The sequence below is a fragment of the Thunnus maccoyii genome, chromosome 1 (assembly GCF_910596095.1).
Source record: "Thunnus maccoyii chromosome 1, fThuMac1.1, whole genome shotgun sequence".
NCBI classification, from domain to species: domain Eukaryota; kingdom Metazoa; phylum Chordata; class Actinopteri; order Scombriformes; family Scombridae; genus Thunnus; species Thunnus maccoyii.
In genome coordinates, this window is record NC_056533.1 from 5,527,509 (window position 1) to 5,553,877 (window position 26,369).

A 26,369-nucleotide genomic window follows, 5' to 3' on the forward strand; every position below is an offset into this window, starting at 1 on the left:
TGTTTTTATCCAATTTGTCATTGAGAAAAGTCTCCACTGTACATGATGTGATTGGCAGGGTTATAATAACCCTTAGCAGCGCACTGACATTGGGGAAAATCTCTGCTGGACAGTTGTCAAGCACTTCCATTAGAGATGGATAGTTTTGTCCTGCATCCATTTTGCATCTTATCTGGTGTATGAAAATTGAGTATTCAGATTAGTGATGGATCTGCCAAACTGCTTGCTCGGGCTCAGGTTCACCAAAGGTTGTGGATCCCGGCAGTAAAGAGGCCATGGCTCACATGATTCCATATGTGTCTTCCTGAAATCTGCAGTCCATTTCCGTTATCTATCTGTCTAGAATAGCGTTCCACATTTGCCTTAGATCTCTGTTGCTCTTTATACTTGAGGTTTTCCCCCAAAGAAGTGGTCACCACAGTGTCGCTCAGTCGCTCTCTCAGCATTCTTCTCTGTCGCGAGGAGGTGACATCCCAATTACTGATATCATTCTTGCTGATCAACTCTTGAGTTAATTTGAGCACTTTGTCAAAATCGCCATCTGTATTCTCTCTGAACTTGGAAAATCTGTTTTTTTTAATAGAATTTCTATCAGATCAGTGCAGTCTGAGACACATAAGGTAGAACTCTGTAGTCCTTTTGATGCAAAGTCACTGGTGTCAAATCATTTTCCAAATGTCACAAGCAAAAAGATAAACTTCTTTGTCTGAATTTGCTGTAACAAGGACTCTGCTTCTAACTTTCTTTCTTTCTGTCCACTTTCTTCTAAAAAACTCAGCCAGACTCTCTAGTATCACGTCAAGTAGCTGCAGTGTTTTACTTACAGATCCTGACTTGGAGCTGCATCATACATCAGTAGCTCTCTCTAGCTCAATTAGCTTCTGATTGGGATGCATTTCCTTTTGCAATTGCATGAACTGTGTGTGTTTGCGGGCTCCAGACATAAAGGTATGCAGCTGATTCACAGTGTCTAAAAAGGTGCAGATATTTGTTGACACTTAAGCGGCAGTCCATAACGCCGGGTTCAATTGATGGGAGTTGCAGTGTACATAAACAGCTTGTGGGAAGGTTTGCTTCAGAAGAAAATGCACCCCACTCTGTTTCCTGACATGACTGATACACAATCAAAACAAAATCCCACGCAAAGAGATGGATCCAGCTAAAGTGGTTCCAGCCCATCCAACAGCCCTCTCCTTAATTACCCCACCATCAATGAAATGGAGACAAACTGCTATTAGCTCATGTTTGGATTGGTCTTTGTACTCTTCCTTGATTTTTCGTAGCAATAAGTAATAGCACATTCCAGCAGCACATTCTGAATATTTGGGGCTCATCAGTGTAGCATTGCGTGGAAGCTGTTGAAGCCTGTTTTCAACTTCTGGGTCATACTTCAAATTCTAACTTCAAACCTTCAAACTCCAAAGTCATTATATCATCTTGTAGAGAAGTAGCGTGATTTTCCTGACATGACAGTTCCAAGAAAATTTGTTGTTCTTGGTTGAGTGTCCAGTTCAAGCCTGTCTGTTATGGAGTTTGACGGTGCTAATTCGGTGCCCCCCTCCCCTGTAACGTTAATGGATTCAATAACATTAGCAGTAGCATCAGGCACCCTCTCCTCCAATCTTGTTTTTTGAAAAACCTTGCAATGGACATTCATTTTGCCATTGCTAGGTTAACTTTATTGAGGCTACCAGGCTACTCTACTAGCTCAATAACATTAGCTAGCAAAGCAGCCGTGAGTTTGTTTATGGAAAACAAGCAGTCTGGCACACTGCTGTAGATTTCGGTTGGCAACGCCATTCAAACAGCCAATTGGAGCACACATCACACATGATTATAAGTACAAAGAATTTTTATTAGTTGAAATAAATAATAGACAGATTGTTGCTTCCAGTCAGTGCCAAAATGATACCCTCTGCCCTCCTTTATGTTTTACAAGGGTATAAAATGAAATGCTGAATATCACATGAATAAACGGAGATAAGAGATTAGGACAAACCACATATTAAGTCATTTTAATAATAGATTTATTACAAAAAAAGCAGCTATTTGATTGGATGAGCCTAGGCAAGTAATGGGCGGGCCTAGGCCTATCCATAGCTACGTATCTGTTTAGACATAGCATTGTTTTAATGCATCTTTTTCTACTTGTGCCAACAAAATGAACTGAAGTTCTGCACAAGGACAAGCCTGGAGTCAACGCATCCTAACACTGCTTCATTACCAGCCACTGACTGTCCGTGTCACTTTCATTGTAAAAAAATATGGCTTGTGATGGGCTTGATGATTACAGATGACAGCGCTGATGATGATAGTGATGCTGTCAGCGACAATAATGATTTGGAAGGTGGTCATTACAGTGATACTTGGACTCATTTTTCAGTAGTGAATGCTTTGACATATTCAACAAAGATACATCTAACTTTTACAGCTCTGACGTGTTTCCTCTGTAGATGTAAATATATTTCAGCGAACAGATTCAAACGAACATTTGTAATATGTGTTTCGGCGTCAACTACGACATCTGTTCACGCAACTTTGGGTGAATCAGAGACGCTGACCTGTCAGTATGTGTGTGTGTGTGCGAACCCGTTACACTCCTGTTCCAGAGAACTGATGAGTGTGTGTGGCTGTGTCATTAACACCACATTTGTCTCTGTATATTTGCATTTTTACCACTGATATACGGATGTCAATTAAACAGGGGAAGGAAAAAACTGTTTAGGTGACGATCCCTGCATGCATTTGTGGGCTATTTATAACATCCCCTCTCTGATTTCCTCATGACCTGCTCCTCGCAAACAACACTTGATACAATTTCCGGTGAGGTTGTCTGTTTCACGAACAGCATTCGCCTTACTGATTACATAAAAGAAGTCATTTTCTTTTTAAAATCCATAGTATAGTAAAAACAGCACATTGTTGCTAATTTCTGCATGGCTTCAAGTCATGTTGACCTTTAACTGTGCCCTGACACAGCTCTGAACATCTAGGAAGTCTGCCATGCTCGTAAGGTGTCTGGGTATGTTAACAGTGGGAGAGAAAGACACAGTGAGAGACTGGGTGAGAGAGAATTAGGTGCAGTTGGGAGGTGCTTTGGGTTGCACTGGGCCTCCCTGCACTTTGCCTTATGTCAAGGCTTTTTTATTTTACCTGCCAAGGACCCGACCTGCTATACCCAGGATCTGTCTCTCTCGCACTCCAAAAAACAGATTTTGATACAACAGCCTGTTGAAAAACTGTATAAATGCAGGACAACCTGAAAATTGGGATATCACCGACAGTCGCTGTGTACATTGTAGCGTTGAAATGATTAGTCTACCAACAAAGAAAATTGATTGAAGATTGATTTGGAAAAACTTCCAAATATTCAAATATGAGGATTTGCTGATTTTCTCTGGTTTACATCTTTGCAAACCGAATATATTGTTGGTTGGACAAAATAGGCAATTTGAAAGCAAAGGAAGTTTATTTCAGATTCCGTAACAAATATGAGTATCTGATTACCCATAATACCATACTGAATACAAGTTTTTTTTGACTTATTTTGGTCGATATGGGTCACTTTCTTGGCTGCTACTTAGATTTTTCTTTAAGCCTTTTCTTGCCTGCATACTCTTTCTCTTTTCCTTCTCTTCTTCCTCAGGGGTGCGTTCGGCAGGTCAACACCTCAGCGGGTGGGGTGTTGTGGGCCAGGTGACCTTTGTCTGTCATTGTTTTGCTCCTCACACCTCACCCAGGGAGAAGGGGAAGGAGCTTAGCGCCTTACACCTGCCACCGGCTTTACTGCCATAGCTCTGGAGATTGGCTCGGGGTGCGCTTGATTTCAGTGTGCCAAGGACAGTTGCAGAAGTCTCAAATAATGTTGCTACAGCCAGCATTTGGTAGATATTAGACACCCTGGAGAGTAACTTGTGGGTACATATGACGCGCATCGCCATACATAGTGCACTAAACATCTGATGACTGATACGAGCGCCTGCTCTGAGCTACACGCAACCAGGTTGAAAAGCATCTAAATCTGCTGCTGTATGGAGGTAACCATACCAAAAGTGACGTTAGATTCGAATGCGATTTGCGTTCCTGCGTGTGGCATTGAGAGATAAATCAAACATACCTCGAATGAATAAGGGGATGGAGATGAAATGAAATACCCAAATGCTGCCTCCACCGGGGCCTGATTGAGTTCAGGTGGCTGGAAAGTGTCTCACCCAGGGCTAGTTGTCAGTGAAGGATCTGCTGTCTTCTCATCTCTCTGTGCTGCAGGGCTAACTGGTGAACATCGGGTGTCTTGCTTTGACGGATGTTTGTGTGCCTCCTGTGTTGCGGGGGAACGGGCCGTTGACACACTTCATATTTCAAAGGCAAGGTCTGAGGAAGAAATGAAGATTGATACGGAAAAAAGGCGCGGCAACCCATCGGCCATTCGATACATATATTATCATTTACACATACGTGACACCTTTGTGCATGTCTGTATATCTATATATATACATATGCATGAGCATGATCCAAGGCGCCACACATATTCACGTGGGGGGCTTCCTCTGTTATTAGAGCCATGTGATATAATTGCATTTGATCTCCAAATAAACAGGGAATCAGTCCATCTCCTCGGTGGAGATGGCAGATGTGATGGACGAGCGCATTAGCGGCGAGGACAACATTAGATTTGCTCAAAATTATTGATCTTTTGTTTGTGAGCCAAGTCGGCGATAAATAACAGTGCACGGGAGATGTGACTCATTATCACCGTGCCAAAAGCCCGACAGACCTCTGTCAAAACACACTCTCCTTCCCCCCTCTCTTCCTCCTTCCTTTCATCTCCGTCACTACAAACCAATTTAATCTGTTTTTAATCCTTCCCTCTTTTCTGTCGCTGGCGCCTTTAATGCGAGGCCTCACTGTCACTATCTGATTCCCTTAAAATTTTAATCCTGCACTGATAACCCTGTATTATTACATATAACACACACACACACACACAGGCGGCAGGACACTCACACATACATACACATATACACATGCAAATATGTACACACAACGTTTAGTGGCTCTCTCAGTGTTTTATTCCTTTTTACCTTCTTAGTGAAGAAAAAATCCTTTTATCACACAATGGGTAATTTATATCCATTACCAGCGTTTTCAATCCTTTTCAGCGCGGCTGTCACTGCCTTTGGCACACTCGTGATTAATGTGATCTAATAATAGTCTGCCATTATATTTCCTTTAGTAAAACATGTACCAACATCCTATTCAGCTCCACGAAATTCATTGCCCCTTAAAATATTTTCCCCTTTTCGTTTGAAAGACAAGATTGCTGGGGCTTTTTTTTCCCCTCTTCATCTCCATCTTATTTGTTGGTGCTGGTGGTGGTGGTGAGGGGTGGGGAGGGGGTGGGAGGGGGGGGTGCTTCCCCTATTTTCAGACGCTTATGAGAATGATGAGAGGTGCCACGATTCAAGGTGGTTTGTGTGGATGCATTGGTGTGAGTGGGTCCTCATGCTGGTAGTGTATTGTGGCTACATTGTTGAATGGCAGTGTGTATGAGATTGTGCAGAGGAGAGATTCACTTCAATAGGTTTGTTCATGAAAAAGTGTATGTACGCATATACTTAGTTCATTTTGTTTGCACATTTTCTGTGCATTTATTTGTATGTTCTTTAAAATTTTATTTCAGTTTACAGACAACTTGATTTATTCATACGATCAGCTGTAGATTATGTCTGTAATTATCGATTTTGAAGACCTTTCAACACAAATAAATCTATTTGGACTTTATGTTCTTTCTTTTTCTTTTAGAGCAGGTAGTTTTGAATGGGTGATGGAGAGGAAAGATGCTCCCCATGGATTTTGCATAGGATTAGGTGTGTGTGTGTGTGTGTGTGTGTGTGTGTGTGTTGACGGGGAGGTGGTCCAGCAGTGGGCTCTGTTCCCTCCCAGCCGGACAGCCTGAGCCAGTCTGCCACTCATGGGGCACGTTTCAGACGGGGCGGTGCCAACGCATACATGCACACACATGCATGTATGAAGTCATGCACACACACATACACACACGCACACACACAATCCTGGCTCCCTCCCACAAAGAGGGTTAACCCTTACTGGGTTCTTAGACTTGTATCCAGGATGAACAGGTGGTCCCACAAAACATGGGCATCAATTTCCTCCTGACTTATCCCAGTGTGTGTGTATGTGTGTGTGTGTGTGTGTGTGTGTGTGTGAGGAGGGAGGGAAGGGTAGACAGAGACGGGGAGAAGAGAGGAAGAGAGTACACACAAATTCGTAGCTTTAGTACACCTTTTGTTTGTGTGTTGGTTTTGTTCGGTACGGGTGTACGGAGCAGCTTGCGGAGGGTCCCGCCGCTGTGTGAAATTGACATCAGATGGCCGTCGTGACGAGAACAATATTACATCCAGCTTCCATTTAGCAGGGGACAGCTGATATATGTGCCGTGTGAACATTTGTTTGTGTGTGTGTGTGTTTGTCGGCACCTGACCCCGGAGTCTGACCGCACCAAACACAGCTGTCAACACTTTACATTCATGTTTTTCCTCCCCCCCCCCTCTCCTCCGTTCCTCTCTGCCTTTTTTCCCCCACATTCTCTTGAATCCCTCCATTAAAGATAACTTGTATTGAGCCACATCTTATTCCCTTCAAATCCGCCTCCTCCTCCTGTCTCAAGTGATCCCTTCCCAGCAGAGAAAATCGAAGGCAAACCACTTCTAAAGCAAAACGGTGCACTCCACTTTGGATGTTTTAAATATCACCCTCTAACGGATGAGGAGATGCATATTTGTGATAGTTGCTTTGGTAAAACACGTCAAAATCACAAAGTTACACGTTCATCACCTGACCGCTGAGAAAATTGGAGTTTCACTCAGTATCTGGCTGTTGGAGCACACAGCTGAGACCTTCTATGCCTTTGATAACTGTAGTCTTTCAAGTCAGAGGAACACACTCTGCCTCCACTTTATTTGTTCTTTTGTGATTTTTCTGCGGCTCACCCCCAGCCCCAGACACATGTGAAATAGACGTTTTTTGGAAAATATGAGTAAGTAAGCAAAGAGAAAGAGAGAAAGGCAGAGAGCAGAATGGAGCTGAGGAGATAAACATAAACAGAGCAGAGAGAAAGAAGGTTTCTCTCTGAGTCAGCGGGTTTTAGTAAAGTCTGATTAAACGAGGTGGGAAAGCGCTTGGGGTAGTAAATAACAGAAGTGTCAAAATGTTGCTTAATGACCTGGATATCTACTGCATGAAATATGTAGCTGCAGATCTATGCAGGAGCTGTATGTTTTTTTTGTTTTTTTTGTTTAATGCTTTAATGTGCAAGGGGAGTTCAGATGTTTAAAACAACTTACTGCGTGTGGAGAACAAGTTTGCTTAACAGGCTCTACTGACAGAAGACAGATGGACTTAAAAATGAAAAAAAAAAAAGATGACACGTGACATATATTGCTCACGTCAAGTGAATTATCAGTGTTTTGATGAGGGAATGATATTAATGGTTTACACACTGTTCAAATAAAGAAGAAGGTTTCTTTCTTTCCACTGTGAACCTGCAACTGAATTAACATTTATAGTATGAAAATCTTTCACGGCAATTATCAATCAAGTCACAGGATTATGAAGTGTGGGTGGTGGTGGTGGGTGTGGTCTTAAAATATTCCACATATTCCACATATTCCACATCGGAATTGCACTGTTGTATTGCTCTTTCTCTCTATTCTGTCCACATCTACTGCATGTTTGTTTGTCCTGGATGAAGTATCCCTTCTCTGCAAGGTTGCTTTCTTCCCTGTTTGTCCTTATCTGAACTGACTATCTATGTATAGAGGCTGTCATATGCTGCACAGATTGTACATCCCTTTGAGGAAAATTTGGGATTTTAGGCTGCATAAATAAAATTGACTGGAGTGATTAAAAACGGGCCTGTGTACACCTCTTATAGGTCATAAGACATTGTAAGCACATAATTTACAATGTCTGACTTGTTGGAATGATTTAATTAAATCTACTCTGATTATGCATTTACAATAATAACTTTATGTAACACTTAGGGTTGAATGATGGTATATTACTGATCAGTGACTTTCACTAGATTCTATACAGATGATAAAATAAAATGATGTCATGTGTGAGAATGTAGATTGTTCATTGCATTGATTTTAACATTCATTTATCATATTTCAACACACATACAGTAGCAGCACCACTTTGCACTTGAGTGAGAAAGTGTGTCCAAACTTTTGACTGGTGCTGTATATTATCAGAACTACTATGATACTATTGCCAGCCCTAACAGCATGCAAATTCAGACTAAATGAATAGAAAAAAAAAGCAAATTATCAATACCCCTTCTATGAGGTGCTTGTGCACATATTGCCCTGCTGAACTGTTGAACTGAATGGTAATTATGAATGCTTATAATGCAGTTTTATTACTAAGTAATTATAACAATTTCATCTCATAGCAGCCTAGCTTTTTTTTGAATATTGGTTACACTTCAAAAAAATTGCATAAAAATGTTGGAAGGTTTGAGGAGCAGGATGAGGAAAAGTTGGAAGTTGAACAGGAGGAGGTGAATGTGCAGAAAGCTGGAGGTATTCGGAGGTTATTGCAGCGCAGTCAGCAGTGCAGCAGTCGATTCACCTTCCCCTCCTCTTTCCAGGGGGGAAACCCCTTCCCGAGGAGGGGATGCTGGAAGCAGAGAGAGAGAGAGGGAGGGAGGGAGGGAAGGGGAGCGGTGGTGGCGGTGAACTCAGCACTTTCCTTATCTTCTCTCTCTCTCTCTCTCTCTCTCTGTCTCTCTCTCTCTCTCGCTGTGTCTCTCTGTCTCTCTCTCCCAGGGCTCCCTGATCAGTGCCGACCAGAAGCGGAGCTGAGGCTGGCTTAACGGGGCTAAGCACACTGTCACGCTGTCTGAGAAACCACCCCCACCCACCGTCTGAGGTGACTCAGGGTTTTCAGGGAAGAAGAAGTAAGGGAGGGAAGGAAGGGCGGGAGGGATGGATGTGAGAGGTTGGGGGGGTAAGGGAAAGGAGACTTGAGGTGACAAAACAGAGGGTTCATTTGGGTATTCAGGTATTTATTAATAACAGTAGTCTTGCATGAATGAGTGAGAGGAAGAAAAGATGAATGAAATGGGGAAAAAAAGAGCAAAAAGACGAGAGAAGTGTCTGATGAGTCTGTGCAGCAGTTTGCATTTATCCGCACCCTGATGCAATCTGTATGGGGTGATGATGACGATCACTATGATGATGAGGATGATCATGATAATGACAGACACACACACACACACACACACAGCAGTTGGCCGGGACGTCCGTTGTACATGAACGTACAGAAGGCCTGCATGGGCATATCAACAGATAATTCCTATTTAATCCCATCAGTTATCCGTTGTAGTAGGGTAACTCTGTCTATCTTTAAGTCCAGGCTGGCTGTCTCTTATCTCTTTTGTCATTCTTCGCTCTAGTCTCTGGCCCAGAAGCTGTGTGTTGAGCATGGCAGAGGTTATGTAATGTAGGCACTTGTGCGTGTGTGTGTGTGTGTGTGTGTGACCTGACCTACGTTTGAGGGCTTCAGATGCAAGGAGAGGAATGCAAAAGGTGCAACAGAAGTGTCAGGAGAAGTTAGAGCCTTAGAAAACTCCAGAGCTCTGTCTGTCTATCTGTCTGTCTGTCTGTCTGTCTGTCTGTCTGTCTGTCTGTCTGTCTGTCTGACTGACTGAAGTGGAAACCCTGCAGGCCTGTGTGATCCAGGCCTGAAGCTCTGGCATACGCCAAGGACGCGAGGTTAGTTCACCTAGCAGCTATTTCTAGTCAAGCCGTGGAAATGCCTTTGCCATCATATCAGGAATATCTAGCTGAGGTGCGGATGAACATGTTGCATTCATCTGTTGATAGCACAGCTAATACATGTAGCTAAGGTAGTGATTTATATCCGTTGATATTAAAGTGGGGATTGACTGCGATGCTGGTTTGGCACCTTAATGTAGTAGCATGACAGAGTTAGTGAACTCTTCTCCTCTCGCTGCACCTTCTCTCATCCTTTCCTTTGCTAAATTTGGACGCTGACACTAAATGGATCTGCCATAACTCAAATGTGAGTGGGAGGATATATATATATGTGTGTCTGTGTGTTAGTGTGTGCGCAGCTGTGTGTGGTTGTAAAGTGAGGCATTATGGCAAAAAAAAAAGCCTGAATAATTTAGTGCTCACATTATTTTCTAATGCCATTCTTTAGAATCTGACTGCGTCACTCTAACAAATGCGCATGTCGGAAAGTTCAGGGGATTTTGTAGGGCGCCTGTGAACAGTGAGTGATGGCAACCAGCCGACTCTCAGCTCCCTCTTGTCTAGCAACAGCTCCATGTGAGCCCCGTGCACCATATTCCTTTCTCAGAACTAACGCCGCGGCAAATCGAAACAAAAAGGCCACATATTTTATTTATGTGTCAAAAGTGCGGTGAAAGGAGGGTAGGAAGGAGGGAGCGGGGCGTATCACTCTATCTGCCGGTTGATATCACTCCATCCGTCCGGATCAATTCTCCCAGACAGAGGGAGATGAGAGCGGAGCGGGCACAAGAAGGAGGGAGGGAGGGAAGGAAAGAGAGCTGAAATGGTGGTCGTATTGATTTGTCAAAGAAATACAGCGTTGCGTGTTTTGCTTAAACGTCCACATAAACCTGAGCTGTCAGAGGTGGGCGGGTGTATGCTGACATTTGGCCACACAGATTGGTCACATAGATTGTGGATTTTCTGCTTGTTGTAGCTATGCACAGTCTTACCTATTACCTTCATGTGGAAACCAGCAAAGTACTCCTACTTGCTCAGAACTGAGTTGTATGAAAAACTACCTCGTTTAGTTGCATTGGCCTATCACTTGAAACTACTTAGTTTAACAAAAGAAAAGTGTGAATTCAGGGTCTAAATACTTGTGTTTTTCCAAAGCCTTGTGATTTTGCTCAGGCATGGGCTGAATTTTACATGAGCTGCTAAAGCCCCATTTTATTTATTTTTGTGTTTCAGGTGCTTGTAGCCTACTATCTCTATAAAAATTGTATACTAATGTAGCATACACAGTTTTGAGGAGCATGTACTGAGCACAGATCTTCCAGGGACTTCCAGGTGTCTAGATGGCTCGATAGGTAAGTTCAGTAGTAGGCCAAATTCAAAAACCTTGCTACTTTCCCTTTACATTTACCTGTCCCAGCCACTCACTTGAAGCATAACTTTTCCATAATAACAATCACAACTTGACACTAACCTAACCCCATATCCCGACACGATCCAGGCCATAATAACCATAATCCCCCCCAAAATCTGTTTTTTAAACACGGCCGTGCATCTGCAGCTGCTTAGGCTCATCACATTCCTAAATTGTGAATAACTACAGCAACCTCGCTAAGAGTGGAAAGAAAAAACACTACAACATTTTGTTAAGATATAACCCCAATTAAGACCACCCACGCAAATTTAGCTGACCGTGGTGAAACTCTCACATGTAGAAAAGACTAAGACAGCAATTTGTGCTTAATTGGTTCAAGGAATCTGCCAGTGATCCTATCGTGTTTATCCACTCTCAAAAAATGTAGTCAGTCCCATATTTGACCATGGGGGAATAGAGAAAAACCCTCTTCCACTTTGTGACTGCATACCTGGCACAAGGACAAGAGTGGAAGGGGGGGAATGAAATTAAAGAGCAGTTAAAGAAAACTGGAGAAAAGAGCAGAGAGTGTGCACAGGGCCATAAAAGGGATAGTTTAACCATTGATCGAGAGCAGTGGTGGAAATGGCAGCTGTAAATCAATTTTATCTTGGAGCAGCTAAAGAGTGTTTTCTAATGAGGTTAATGCCACATAATAGCTAAATTCCTCTGCTTAAAAGATGCCCTCAAGGTGGTGGCGAGAGATAGATGTCGCCATGGAGAGCTTAACGCCTCGCCATTTGACACCAAGCAGAAGGATGCCTTCTTCTGTCAGGGAATTTGTATTTTAAATGACATTAAACCTTTATTCGTTAGAAGGTTTCAGGGGGTCATTATATCATCCTGTACACCTTTGTCTAGACAGCTTGTTGTATTGATAGACTGACGCATCTTTGGCTGAGATTGGGCTTTTAGTAAATTATTCAGTCTGTGTTGTCCACTTCCAATATGCTGGTTTCTTTCTTTATCACAACTACAGAGTGTAAAACAATTTAAAAAAAAATAACCCCAATCATTTTTTTCACGTTTTCAAAAATCTGTATCAATCCAATCATCAAAGTTATGACAGTTTTTGAATACCACTGGTCATCTCAGTGCTAGACAGCCGGCAGGCTAGCATGTCAAGCTGGAACGGGCCGAGCACGGCCCCTGAAAAGACAAACTGACCCAGCACTAATAGATTATGAATCAAGTTGACCTCTGGCAAATAGTAGTGTTTATGAAATCTTTTATGTCATGGGAGATGAGGCCTGAGTGGTGAAGAGCACAGGGCTGAGCAATGGCAACAAAACAAACGCCCCACTACACACACAAGTACTGCATCCGCACACACATGCACGTACACGCAGTTTTTCTAAAAAATACATGCAAATCCACAGAATCATGGACCACCACAGGGACGTGGCCAGGAGTCGACCTGATTAGATACCCGGAACAACCCAAGTGGCTCCTTTCCACAGGAAGCCCCTAGAAATCTGAGCTCAGACACCCTGCGAAGGAAACTGACTTTGGCACTTTGAATCCACAGTGTCATTCTTGTGGCCACTAGCCAAAGGGTTGTGTTTGGCCTCAGTTGTCTTCACCATGGCAGTTATCTTACTCATGAACATAACCCTGACTCTGAAATTCTGTAACTTAGTTCACTTGCTCCCAGCCCAGAGGGGTTTATCCCACATTTTGCAGCAGAGTACAATGGCCTCAGACATGGAGGTGCTCACCCTCACCATAAATGTTTTGCACCGAAAACCCTCCCAGACACAGTGCATGTTGGAGGTCACAGTCCAATGAAATCAACAGAACTACACAGTTGGCGAAAATCCTGAGGTCACCAAACTGGGCACTCTCTACTCCTTGGCTCTGCCAATATCGGACTGGTTTAAAACTGACTGTTTTCACAGTGGACATTTCCAAGTATTTGGTTTATTTAGTCCCCCTCACAATTGTAACCTCATCAGGATAATAAAAAATACAGCGGGTCATCAAAATGTCACATTAGAATCAATTTGATTTAAAGGGTGTAATGGCAGAGGTTTAAAAAGACTGGTTGGCATCATCTAATTTCCTCAGGAAGTCCCAACCTGATTCAAAGGTGCATTTCCATATTGTGCGTTCAAAGACAATGATTCTTGTGTGTCTTGACCAGACACAAACAAATAGAGCTGCAGTCAGTGCATACCAGCCTGAACAGTTGACAGTTGTGGAATTAAATGGGTGGGTGAGTTTTTGAAAGGCCAAGAATGTTGGTTCCAAACCGGAGCTTGTCCAAAGGTAATTACAGTGTGCAAAACACAAACATAATACAAGCTAAAGTCAGCTACTGTTTGTCGGTCAACCAACATCTTTATTTTTACCATTTTGTCTTCTGAATGTACTCCTCTGCATTGCTTGCAGAGTTGGAGTAGGGAGAAGTAAGTAGAAGGAGGAAGCTTTGAGAGTCAACAACTGGCACGACCACAACTGATACATGCAGGGAATCCCAGAGCATCCAATATCATGTCTAATCATTAGCTAGCTAGCGAGTTAGCATGTCTGCAGACATAGACGTGTTGAAATATTACATTACACAAATTACATTAGATAGTAATGGAAGCATAAGAAATCCTCTTTGTCTTCAGTGAGAGGATCCGAGGAGTCTGCAAGCTATAGACAAGACTCCACCACAAATTTGTTGACGGGATGCAACTCAGAATCAGCAAGTGTCTTGATGGGCATGCAGTGGTTGCATTGCATTGTGGGATAGGCTTGGAGGACTGAGGTGATGTCACATGGTCATTATGAATTTCTAATATAAAATCTTCTCCAACATATTGGAGGTGGATCTGGCATTGATGCATGCTATTTGAATTTTTAATTAGTCTAGCTTGAACATATGTGTATCAGTCTAACCATATTGTACTCATTCACTGCCAAAACAAGAATGGCAAACCACTGAGACAGACAGTGGATGTGCAGACGCATATTTAAGACAATGCTATCACATAACACATTATCTGGCTTTAAAAAAGCACAACGTACAGTGTATACACTCTGATGTGTGTGTCTGTGTATGAAAAAAATGAGAGTACAACCAACGCACAGCATGAAACTTAAGGAAAGTTCATCTCCACAGACCTCTAGCATTGATCACTGGGGCCCTAAAGCTATTATCATGATCTAATTAGGTTTAACATAAGTCTGTGTCACGGCCCGGTGCAAGGCTGCCTTGTCCCCAATTCCACACTTTCACAGCATCCCTATTTAAAAATAGCACACATTTGCCACACATACATGCAGTGAATACTAATACTTTTTTTTTTTCCAGTTACACAGAGATCTACTTTAATGTCATACTGAGGTCCAAGCAGGGAGAAATGATGTAATTCATGGGGCACTGAACAAGCGTGGCATAATCTCCTCGGTTTCTCCTCTTGTGTAGATGCATGCCAGTACTATGACAATCCATCAAAGAGATACTGCCATTATTTGTGGGAAAATAAAAATGATTATTTGGAAGAATCTTGGTTTTTTCCACACCATACTGCACATGCAATACAAAAGCTTTCATGAATTGGCTTTAGAGACACACATCTTGTCTGAATTAGCAATAGATTAGCCATAGTTATATTGTGAAAAACTGTGTTTTACTACTAGTTTTACAGTTTAATATCTGATTCTGTATTCGGTTGTGAAAATCAAATTCTCAAAATGATACATCTGAAAAAAGCCATTTTTTCTCCCCTCCGCTCTCTGTATTCTTGTGAGCTATGAGTCGGAGATGATCTGAATACCCAAGCCTCACAAAGTATAGAAGGTGAAACATGCAGCCAGTGACCTATTAAGAAGACCTTTAAGGTGCACCCATTAATACAGCTGTCAAAAAATATTCTATATTTGTAATAGAATACTATATTTAATTTGTTTTATGTACCTTATATCTGGGCTGAGGTGCTTTAATACAGCTGTGAATTACCCACACTGACACCTTATTCATTTTAAACATGATTAGCTGCAGCGGTGTGCATGGCTGGCGCAGTGGATGGCTGTGGCCCAGTGCACACACTCATGGGCTCATTACGCCACTGCGCAGGTGTAATGGAATGACACGCCCACCCCCACACATACAGACAGGCACGCATTACAAGCGCTCATACGAGCACATACTGCAAACTCAAGAACATGAAAGCTTGCACACAGACTGAATACAGTGGGCCCTCTTGGCCTCTTCACAAAGCAACTTTTTTCACTGTTGTACAATCTAGGCATCCACTGCAGTCTTATTATTTCAGGGCCAAGCCTGAGGAACCATGCTTCAGTCCCCATATAAGGAAAGACAAGTCTAAAAAGAAAGGTGTTAAGAGGACTCCCCTCCCTCTCCTCTACTCCTGTGTCCTCTGTTATTATGAATAGTGGCGGTAAGAGAGAAAAGCATATACTCCATTCGAATCTGTTCATGGTTTCTGAAGGACCACTCTCACCAGACGAGCCCCCCCCCACCACCACCCCCTCCCTCTTTTGATTGATATGTGAAATCCGTCTCTCTCCGCAGCTCTAAAGGCAGTCCCTGTGTGTGTCTGAAAGGTGCTCATTGTTGAGTAGAGACCACTTTGTCAAGAAACAATCCTGTTCCCAAGGAAGCTGAGAATGTCTTAAAAAGATACAGCCCCTTATTGTGTACATTGGGGAACTTTAATTTTGTGTGTGAGGTCATTTTAATCCTGATGAATTTTTATAGTAGCGGTTGTAGTTCAATGGCTGGTCGCCCTAATGCTCTAAAGAAGTAGCAAAATAAAGGAAGAATGGGAAAGAATGAAAAACCCACCCACAGGCCCGCTGAACAATCCTAAACTTAAAGTGTCGCAGAGAGCGAGGAGGAAGGGTAGAGGCCTTTGTTGATGGACACATTGGGATGTATTTAAGTTCTACAAAGGAGATTCCCTGAATGGAGGCTTGATTTCTGCTACAAGGTTTAAAATGCGCGGCCTAAAGATAGATTTGCCACGGGATAACGTTTGTGTAGGGTAATCTCTTAGGCCACGGAAGCTGATGTGAGTGAACCACCCAAGACATTGCCTCTGAACTGATTCCAAAGAGGAAAGGCAACAAGCTTAAACACAGGATTGTGCCTCTGACATAGCTAATGGTATGTTTCAGCATTCTTAATTGGCATCACATTTTTTTTTTTTTTTTTTTTTTTGGCATCACGGTTTTATCACATTTGACCGAGGCAAAGTTTCACAATGGAGGATTTGTCATGTCAGAGACTTATTCTTTATGATAATAGATTGGAAACCTCTCTTACTTCTCCTTTTGTGCAAACTAATTGCCTTATTTGAGCAGCAGTTTGTCTTTTCATCTGAGCTGCGAGGTTTTTTGTTGTGGGTTCGCCCTCTGGCCTCTTGTAGGTTTAGACTGGATGCGAGCCTATTAGGCAGACAAGTTCAAATGTAAACAGCGAGCAGTAGAAAAATGTGATCATCCAAACTCGACGAAGTTACTAGATTTCTGTGCATTTTAGCAAATTGAAGCACTAGATAAACACATAACTTGTTTTATTTTCTTGCTTTCTTCAAAATGGTGCGCTGTTGCAGGAGGCTTGCTCATCACCACTGTGGCTAAATGGAAACTGGATCTTGTTTGAGAAACGGCAGGGTGAGACCAAACAGCGTGATTCATAATGGTTATTTATGTACCATGTAGCTGAGACTCAGCAGGGAGCAAAGGCATGGTCTTTACTAAGTACATCTCTTTCTGCTTAGTTTCTCCTCAGTCTGGTTTGAGGCCTGTTTTCCTGATAAATAATTCTTATATGGATACTGAAAATACATCATCTCGACTTTTTTGATCATCCTCAAAATAACAAGTGTAGGAGTCTGCCGGTCTCAAGCAAAGAAATGAGGTGCATTCAAACAAGTTTCTCTGGTGCGTCGTGTCAGTCAAGTCGGTTGTTGGTGACTGATCCGCGTAATGCAACCGAATTCCAGCAGCTAGCCAATATACAAATAAACACACCAACGCTGACACTGCTTCCCTGCAATGAAATAGTTAGAAACAGACTTTCTCTCACTTTCCTCTAACTGTCCTTTATTTCTTTCTCTGCTTTTCCCTCCTCCCTCTTTCCCTCTGTTCTGAGATGCAGGGATCCAAGTGCGCGATGGTGCATTACTAAGGACACCTGCTCTGTTGATGTGGCCAGGCAGATTGACTGTGTATTTGTGTGTGTGTGTGTGTGTGTGTTTGTGTGTGCGTGTGTGTGCAAGCGTGCATTTATTCATTCATCAATTTTTAGGTTGAAACTGGGACCAAACCTATCAAAATTGTTCTGAAGTTAATCTGTCCATTTCTGCCTCAAATTATGCATAATGGGCTTTTAATTCAGTGCCCTGCAACTAGCCGAGACAGTGCCCTTCTCAAGGTTTGGCCCTGAAAATACTCAACTCAAACCATGCAGTTAAATGATAAGGTGTGTAATCATGATCAAAAAACCGTAGAACGATCTTTAATCTTTTTCTATCCTTATATACCCCTAATTTACACCACCTTGAAGCTTTTCATCATAAGAAATGCTAAATTGATGTGAGACAGTGAATGAACACTACAGTATTCCCTGAGATATACCCTGAGACAGATGCTTTAACCTCTCAGATCCCCATGGAAAAAAACACATGGTACATCCCTCCACTTGTCATTTCATTAAATCCTTAAAAAAAAATTGCGAAAGTCCTCTTTCCAGGGGGTTAAAATGAACAAAGCAGGAAGAGTTCAATGCCTAGAAGGGCACAATATGTTCTGTTACATTATACTTTCTTTTTTGCTGGTGAAGGAGGAGAAGAGTGGCAGCAAAAAGAAGGCAAAAGGGAAGCGAAAAGGAATACTTAGCTATTTTATTTCTGTCATTTGAATGAGTTCTGTTCACTGTTCGCTCCTACACCCCCCACCCTGTGCCTTGTACCCCCGCTGCACCCCAACCGACCAAAAAAAAAAAAAAAAAAAAAAAAAAAATCTTATTCACTTAGTATGTAGGTCACATTACAGTGGTGTCTAGCTATTGGACATGGGCTTAGATAACTGTTTGTCGAGTATTAAATGCTTTCGCTGCCTCAGCAGCCTCTGCCACTGGTATTTCTCACACAGCTGTGCTACTGAAAGGAGGCAGCGCCGCAGCAAAAATCATGTCACACACATACACACACACACACATGCACACATACGCTTTCAATCTCTGACGCTTTTTGTGCATACTTAAAAAAAAAAAAATCTTGTTTGCATAAAACATTCACTTTTCTCATATAAAAGTGTCTTATGTGAAGTTCAAAACAGGTTTTGAAAGCAAGTTAAAGCAGCGTCTGTAAATGACGGCCGCGCTGTGGTGAATAGGAGGTAAACCCATTGACCTGAGGTGCTAACTCAAGCAGATGAATCTTTGCTTTTCTTTCCTCTTATCCCTGTTTGCTTTGGGTGACCTTGCACACCAGCCCTGATGCGGTGTGTTCACATAGCACTGGCCTAATGGCTTAGATAGGCCCCAGCATGGCCAGTACTTTTAACCGAAAACACCCCTCCATGTCCGACCCTGCCCTCCTCAAGTGTACGCTCCCTCGCTGCAACCAACATAACCTCCGATTTGAAAATGGCCAGGCGGAGGTGCAGGGCAGAGGAGGAAATTGCACCTGCTTTTATAGCAGCAGGATCCAGGCGAGGAGTGAAGTCTTCACTTAAAATAGAAAGGCAGGAGACAAGGGGGGCACCTCGCTGCTGTACATTTTTGCCCTCTGTTGTCTTTGCATGAAATGAAAGATGCAAGTGTGTGTGTGTGTGCGTGTGTGTACGTGTGTTTGTGAGTTATCCTCCCCTCCCTCTGTCCTTTGTATGAAATGAGCCCAGATGGTGATTGATTTTTCAAGTGCTGACATCCCTGCTTGAGAAGCACTCCTCCTTTCTACAAACACACACACACACGCACACACACACACACACACACACACACACACCCTTCTTTGTGCCGAGCAAGTGAGGCACACTAACATCTCGGTGCCATCATCATCTTTGTGACTGCCAGCAACCACCATTGATTGACAAAAGTATGCATGCAAACAAACAGAGAGACACACACACACACACACACACACAAGGATATACACACACAGTCATCCAAACACACAAGCAGAGAGCAAGAGGTCATTTCCTTTTTGCCCGTGTCTGCAGATGCGGCTGTGGAAAATAGTTAACGTGCAGCCAAAAAAAGAATCTCTGACTCAAAAACTGCTGAAACTATTAGTTTATCAATCGATTCATTAATTGACAGAAAATTATTTGACAGTTTTGTTCGTCAAAAAACAATTTATTGAGCAAAAAAAATCCAGATTCCATATTCTGAAATGTGAGAATTTGCTGTTTTATATCATGGCAATTTGAATATTTTTGGGTTTTGGACTGATGCTTGGACAGAACAAGCAATTTGAAAGTGTCACTCAGGGTTCTGGGGAATTGTAATTGGCACTTTTTACTACTTGCTGACTAAATAGTTAATCGATTAATGCAAAAAAATAATCATTATTAATAAATTATGGAAATAATGTTAATTAGATTGTTAGTTGCAGCCCGAGGCCCAGTTTGCTCCGTTTGCTTTAGGTGAGGAGTGCAGGAGGCAGGACATGATGCTAAAAGTACGCTGCGGTTGTAATTCAGCGTTTTTAAGCTTTTAATCAGAAATAATACGTTTTTTATTTTACGAGAAATCACAGGAAGTCCTCTCTCCCGTTAGCGCTAGCTTCACAGCGGATCGTTCATGCTCAGTCAAAACAACGCAGCTTAGCTAGCCTGCTGCATGTGTAAAATAGCGGCTGTGGATGAGAGGGGAGGTGACTGCTGGAAGTCAAAGACGTCATATTTTAGTTTATGTTCTGCTTGTTCAACAGTTGTTTGGATTTTGTTGCACTTCCGGCTGTAAGCAGTTGTAGCCCACTCACTCACTCACTCGCTCACTGAGAATTTAACTGCTGTGTTCACACATGGGCTCAATCGGACATTACATGGACTTGGTACCAGGGAGCAGGCAGGGTAAAGTCTGTTTAATGTCCGGTCCGACTGATTCACACACATACCGCTCCTCCAGGTAATATCCGGATAACTTCAGGGTTGCAGTGCACGTGTGAAAGGGGCTTATGTCCTGAGGCAAGCAAACAGAGACACAAGTAGCTTTTCACATAGTATGGTATTTACTATATATTACATTTTATTACAGGTTAAATGTGCAAAAGATAAATAAACTTCTACAAGAGCAAATATTATAATGACACAAAAACAAAGCTGTGAAAAAGGTCATATATAGAATGACCTTGTGAGAAAAAGAGAGCAATTGAAGATGATTTTTCGAGCATGGGGAATCCTTCAGTAGCCAGAGATAGAGAGACACAGAGAGATGGTAGGAGAGTATAGTGACAGAGAGCTGTATGCCACAGCAGCCCCATTGAGTTAAAGTGGCTGTGTGGCTAAATGATGTCATTGGCTAACTAGGCGTTCTCAGGCCATTGCCTCTGTTTGCGTGACTAAATACATACAATTAAGGCCTCGGCACTTCTCAATCTCTGTGAACTCATTGTTATCCTCGGGTTCAAGTGCACTGATAATGGGGGCCGGAGGAAAACAGGCGTAGCAGCGAGAGAGACAGAGAGCTGGTGGGTAAAATAGACATCTCATTATTAGTGGCATTCTCTTTCGCCCCAACAGCGCCACTAAAGCCTTGCTCACTCATCTGTCTCTTTTTCTGCCTGTTTTGTTTTTTTTCCCGCGGCTTTCTCTCTTTCGTCTCACTTTCCTTCTTTACCTTTTTTTTTTTTTTTTTAATTTTTTTTTTTTATATGATTTGCAAACATTTTCTCCCCCCTTCTTCCCTCTCCCTGTTTCTGTGTCTCTCGCCACTCTCCTCCTTTGTTATGTGAGGATGCTTTGTATGAGCTGTGTTTGCCCCCATACAGTGGGTGGTTTTCACATAGGGCCTGAGTATGACGCACACCTTTTTACCATTGTAACCAGTTGCACATTCTGAATGGACTGCTCTCTGTCTCTCGCTCTCCAGTTCCCTCCCCCCCCTCCCCTCACCCCCCTCTCTGCTGCTTAATGCCACCTCTAAATGCATCATTAGACAGTTAGGCTTCTGTGAAAGTGGTAGGACAGTGGACGGGCAGACAAACCCAAGAGGAAATAGCTTGTTCTAAAGTGAGTGAGAATGTGATTTTTTTTCAGTTGAAAGCGCCCAACCCCCTTGACACACACATACCCAAACACACACACACACACACACACACACACACACACACACTGTGGCTAAAATCTGTTCAAATGCATCTTGGACGGTGCAGTTTTTTTTTTTTTTTTTTTAAAGTTTTGTCTTGCACATCTATTTTTGGTTGAAAGTTTGAAGGGGGTAGATACTTTGACGTGTTGGATTTCAGCTAATGACTTCACTTCACCAGGCACTTATTATTCTGGACTTCAGTTTCTGTGTCTATTGGCTGTAATCCTAGTTGAAACTGAAGAGTAACCGTAGGAACTTTTTGAACAATTTTGAAAAGATAAACACAAAAAAACCCCCACCAAAATCACTCATAAAGGAAATAACCGAAGCTTGAACAGAATCCTGAGTGTAGCCCATAGAGATCAGTGGAGGTCACATTGTGGACCCCCTCCCATGACACACACACGCACACACACACACAAACCAGATCGAGTGTAATCGTCTAAAGTGAGACTTCCCTGATGGCCCCGACACTTGACAGTGATGCCCTCAAGTCTCGGAGAAAACTCTGTAACAGGAGAACGATTGCCTCTGTCTGTCTTGAGTAACTGGATCATCACGCCGTCCTCCCTTCCCACAGACACACACACACACATACGCACCATCACTGTACACAGTGACGCATGCACACACACACAAACAGCACAGACACACAGATAAGCTTTCACAAAGATCCACACGGGCAGATTTACAGATAGACACTACTAACCAGAGAGGAAGTGAGCTCACACACACACACGCATACACACAGAAACAGCCAGTGTGCATGAGTGTGTGTGTGTGTGTGTTCCTGTGCTACGGTATGACCCTTGGAGATGAAAGGTGTGTTGGAGGCGCGGTGGGGGGTGGCGGGGAGGGCGGCGCGTTCTCCTCCAGTCGTCGTCGGGGCGCGGCGGCGGTAGCCTAGGTAAATGGATCTTATTTAGCGGCGCGTCAACACGTGTAAGGGGGCCTACGGCTCATTACTCTGGGCCCCGATCCTCTCTGCTCACCCATTGATGGATGGCAGGGACTGCTGGGAGGAGGTGCAGGTGGAGGGGGTGGGGGGTGGGGGGGAACGGGAGGAGGAGAGCAGGACGGACATCGACCCTACCCTCCCTCCTTCCTTTCCCTCCTGCTTTTTTCTTCTTCCTCCGCTCTATCTGCTCTTTTTTTGTTGTTTTTTTTTAAAAGTAATTTTCACATTAAAAATGACCATATTTCTCTTCTCTCTATCTAACCGACACACAGAATAAGAAGTAAATCAGAGACAGTTCATGTGTTGATCTAAACACTTTTTTTTCACTCACTTAACATTTACATTTGATTTTTAAAGCGTGCACACAGATGGCACGAACACACACGCACAGAAGAGCACCACCTACAGAAACACGAACTTGACAAGTTCCTTAACAAAAGAATGAAGTGAAAAGACGCCGCACCGCTGCTTCACAGTGTTTGACTGACACATGACAGTAACTATTATTATTTTTGTCATTATTTTACTTCTGGCTTGTAAGAGTGTTTGTGTGTTGAGATATGCTGGCTTCCTCTCCTCTCTGGTGAGTTTTATTGATCTGAAGAGTGACTGCACGACTCTCTTTTTTTTTTTTTTTTTTTTTTTCTGGCATCCCTCCTGTCTCCCCGTCACTTCACCCTTTCTAACTTTCTTTTTCATTTGTTGCCAGGTGTTAACTTTGTCAGTGTAATTGTCCATCAGATATAGTTTTACCAAAGCAGAGAAAAAAAGTAAAAAAAACCCACAAAAACAGTCCTTTTTCACAACAGATATTTTGACTTGTCGTAGCAGGAAAAGCACAGGTGTTACTAATGGCATTAGCGATGGCTCTGTTCTATTCAGTAAGTCATGACTGTGTGACAGTGAGCCAGCACGCAGAAAGCCAGGACCCTGAAACTGAAGCAGCTACAAAATATTTAGCCGTCATTCATTTTATTATTTACAGCTGTGGTTTCCCTGCTGTGACATGTACAATTTTCTTCAGTTACAAATGCCTATTAAGACATTTTTAGAACAAGTATTGGGTTTGAAAGCTACAGTGTTCAGTTGTACTGTAAATAGACACCAATGTTGTTTTTTCAATATGAAAATACAGTTATGCATATTGCTTAAAAGCCAGTAAGGGCATGTAAACTTTTTTTTCAGTTTTTTTACTTTTCATTTCCCTTTTTGAAATTATTTTTACTTTATGTTAATAGTTTTCTTTACATTTATTTTATGTCCTTTTTTTTCAGTCGTATGGAGATTTTGTAGTTTTTCTTGCATGATGTGTTGTTTAAGAAAGAGAATGCTTCTCTCCTGTTTTCCCCTGAGATTTCTCCGTTTTTTCTGTGGAATTTTTTAAATGGAGTTTTTTTCTTATCCGAATTGTAGGTGTGAGCGTGTCGTACAGTATGTTGTCCAGATTGTAAAGCCCCCAGAGGCACATTTGTGATTTTGAGCTACTCAAGAGATTTTTCAGTCCAGAATTTGTAAATAAAATGATCAAAAAATGATCAAGACATGAAAAACTTTCTATAATTTTTAGTTTTACCAAAAAAAGTAATGTAAAAAAAGGCAAACAAAAAGAATCCACCTTCACTGTTATTCCAGTTCACCTAAAAGATGAAAGTACAAACATTTCTGAAGACCTTAAGATGCAACTAAAAAGAAAGGAAACAGAGAACAGACATATTTTTGTTGTATTGCTGTATGTTCTTCTAAATATCCGGCATATCAACATCGTAGTGAACTGTTAGCCTTCATACTCTACCTGTTTTTCTTGAGAGGTTTAAGGACATGTGATTGGCCAGTAGGTGGTAAATTTGAGATCAGATCTGCTGCTTTCAAGCTCTCTACCTGGTTCTAAACCAGTCCTCTGTATGTGTTGAACTTTTAACCTTACATTAGCTCCCTGACACTTAATTGTTACCAGCACACAAACCTGCACTGTAAATGTCTCAAGCATGACACACAGTTACCACACACACACGCACACACACACACACACACACACACACACACACACACACAGCTTCCAAAGCACTGAGTCAAGTCCCTCTCTCTTAAGCTCGTAGAGCATTCCTCTCATTCATGGAAGCAGGGCCCTCCTAGTGAAGCGCTTAATTGGCTGCAGATTGCTCTTTAACCTCAGGGTTACACCGCACACATGCAGGCGCGCACACATGTAGACAGATGAAAACACACACGCACGCACGCACACTCACACACACACACACACACACACACACACACACACACACAGCACTTGTGCAGCCTGTTAAAGTCTGAAGGGAAATGGAGTGCGTTTTTTACAACTCAGTGGGGAGGTCAAAGGTCAACAGATTTGTAACAGACAATCTCTAGGGATCTCTCAGTCAAGGCTAAGATGCCATGGCGACTACTGCACACACACACACACACACACACACACACACACACACGCATATATCTGGATGCTTACTCTGTCGTCTCAAAGTGTGTCCTCTTTGCTGTTTTTAAAAGTCTCTGCATACAGTAGACGGGAGATTCTTTTCTTTTTGATGAAGTCTGGTCATGTTCGACCAGACTTCATTTGCACTGGATCAGATGCAACCCAAATGACTTTAGAGTTGGTTTAGCCGGTTTCTGTCTTGCCAGTCACCTCTGTGCATTTAGCCCAAAGTCCCAGAGCTATCCCTTTAGCCCTCTGCCCAACTGGACCGGCTGCGACAGTGCAGCCTTTTATTTCTCTGCCCGAGTGGGATATGTGTGTCTGTGTGCCTGCCCTACTGGGACGACTGCACTTCCTCCTCAAAACAGAAGCTCCCACTGTCATTGAGATTAAACTCTGGCTCGAGAGAAAGAGGAATTTGCAGATTTTCAGGCCTCTTAAAGCTTTTTTTAAAGCTTATTTAAGAGAATTTTGAATCAACATTTCCAGATTCTTTGCTTTGTTTGGACTCACAGCTGAGGGTTCGATGCCATTCTTCTGCATTTGTATAATAATACGCTAATGATATGGACATTTCTGACATATGTCCTTATTTACAATGTAATTTAGTTATTTTTACATTTCATCGTGTCTGCATGCATGTGTGCGTGGGCGTGTTAGTCTCTTCTCTCACTAGTCTCTATTGTTTATGATACATGGTGAATATGCTTTTCTGCATGACTCACTCTCCTCTTCCAAAAGAATATCTGAGTGTTTCTCTCCCAAATTAGCTTTTACACTTTCATCCCAGCACATGAAGGAACTTACCGCTAATATGATTGTGTTCGACGGAGAAAGAAGGAGAGGGAGAGATTAAAAGAAAGACAGAGAGAAATAAAAGAGAGGAACATTAGTTATTTGAAGCAGTGAGTAAAGGCCTTTACACGTTTTATATTCTTTATACGAGTGCTCCAGTGTCGTATTTCAGGTATTATATGGCTCAACACTTTGTGGTGTGTGTGTGGCTGACATGATATGTTTTAATATTGTATTTAACATACTGTTTATGATTTTAGCTGAAGATGCTAAGAGACTCTGGAAGAACCTTAGGGACACATATGTCAGGAAGAAAAGGGATGAAAAAGAGACAAAGAATGGCCAAGCAGGGAAACAAAAGAAGAGAAAATACACTGATGCCATGTCTTTCCTTGAGATATCAACAGCTTTCAGGTGGCAGCAATGCTCTTAGTTTTTTCCAAGTTAACTGTTGTCTACAGTCAAGGGAAAAGGAGAACAATTGAGTGGATAACCAGTTAACAAATCAAACTAATTCAACATATTACTATAGAGCATAACATCTCATAAGGTTGACACTGCAGCTACCGCACAGTCTACTGCTAAGACACCCAAAAAGAAGAGCAGGGATTTCCTAGAGCAGTATTTGGAGAGGAAAGAGGCAAGGGAGCAGCAGCACGACAGGGAGCGTGAGGAGAGAG

The 26,369-nt window shown here is 42.5% G+C and overlaps 1 protein-coding gene across 1 annotated transcript in view; it reads left to right on the forward strand.

Moving 5' to 3' along the window:
- znf536 (zinc finger protein 536) overlaps positions 1 to 26,369 on the forward strand; it is a 240,092-nt gene that overhangs the window by 65,021 nt on the left and 148,702 nt on the right. The window contains exon 3 of the mRNA XM_042419451.1: positions 8,850 to 8,952. The gene's annotated coding sequence lies outside the window, so the exon portion shown is untranslated. The remainder of the gene's footprint in view (positions 1 to 8,849; positions 8,953 to 26,369) is intronic.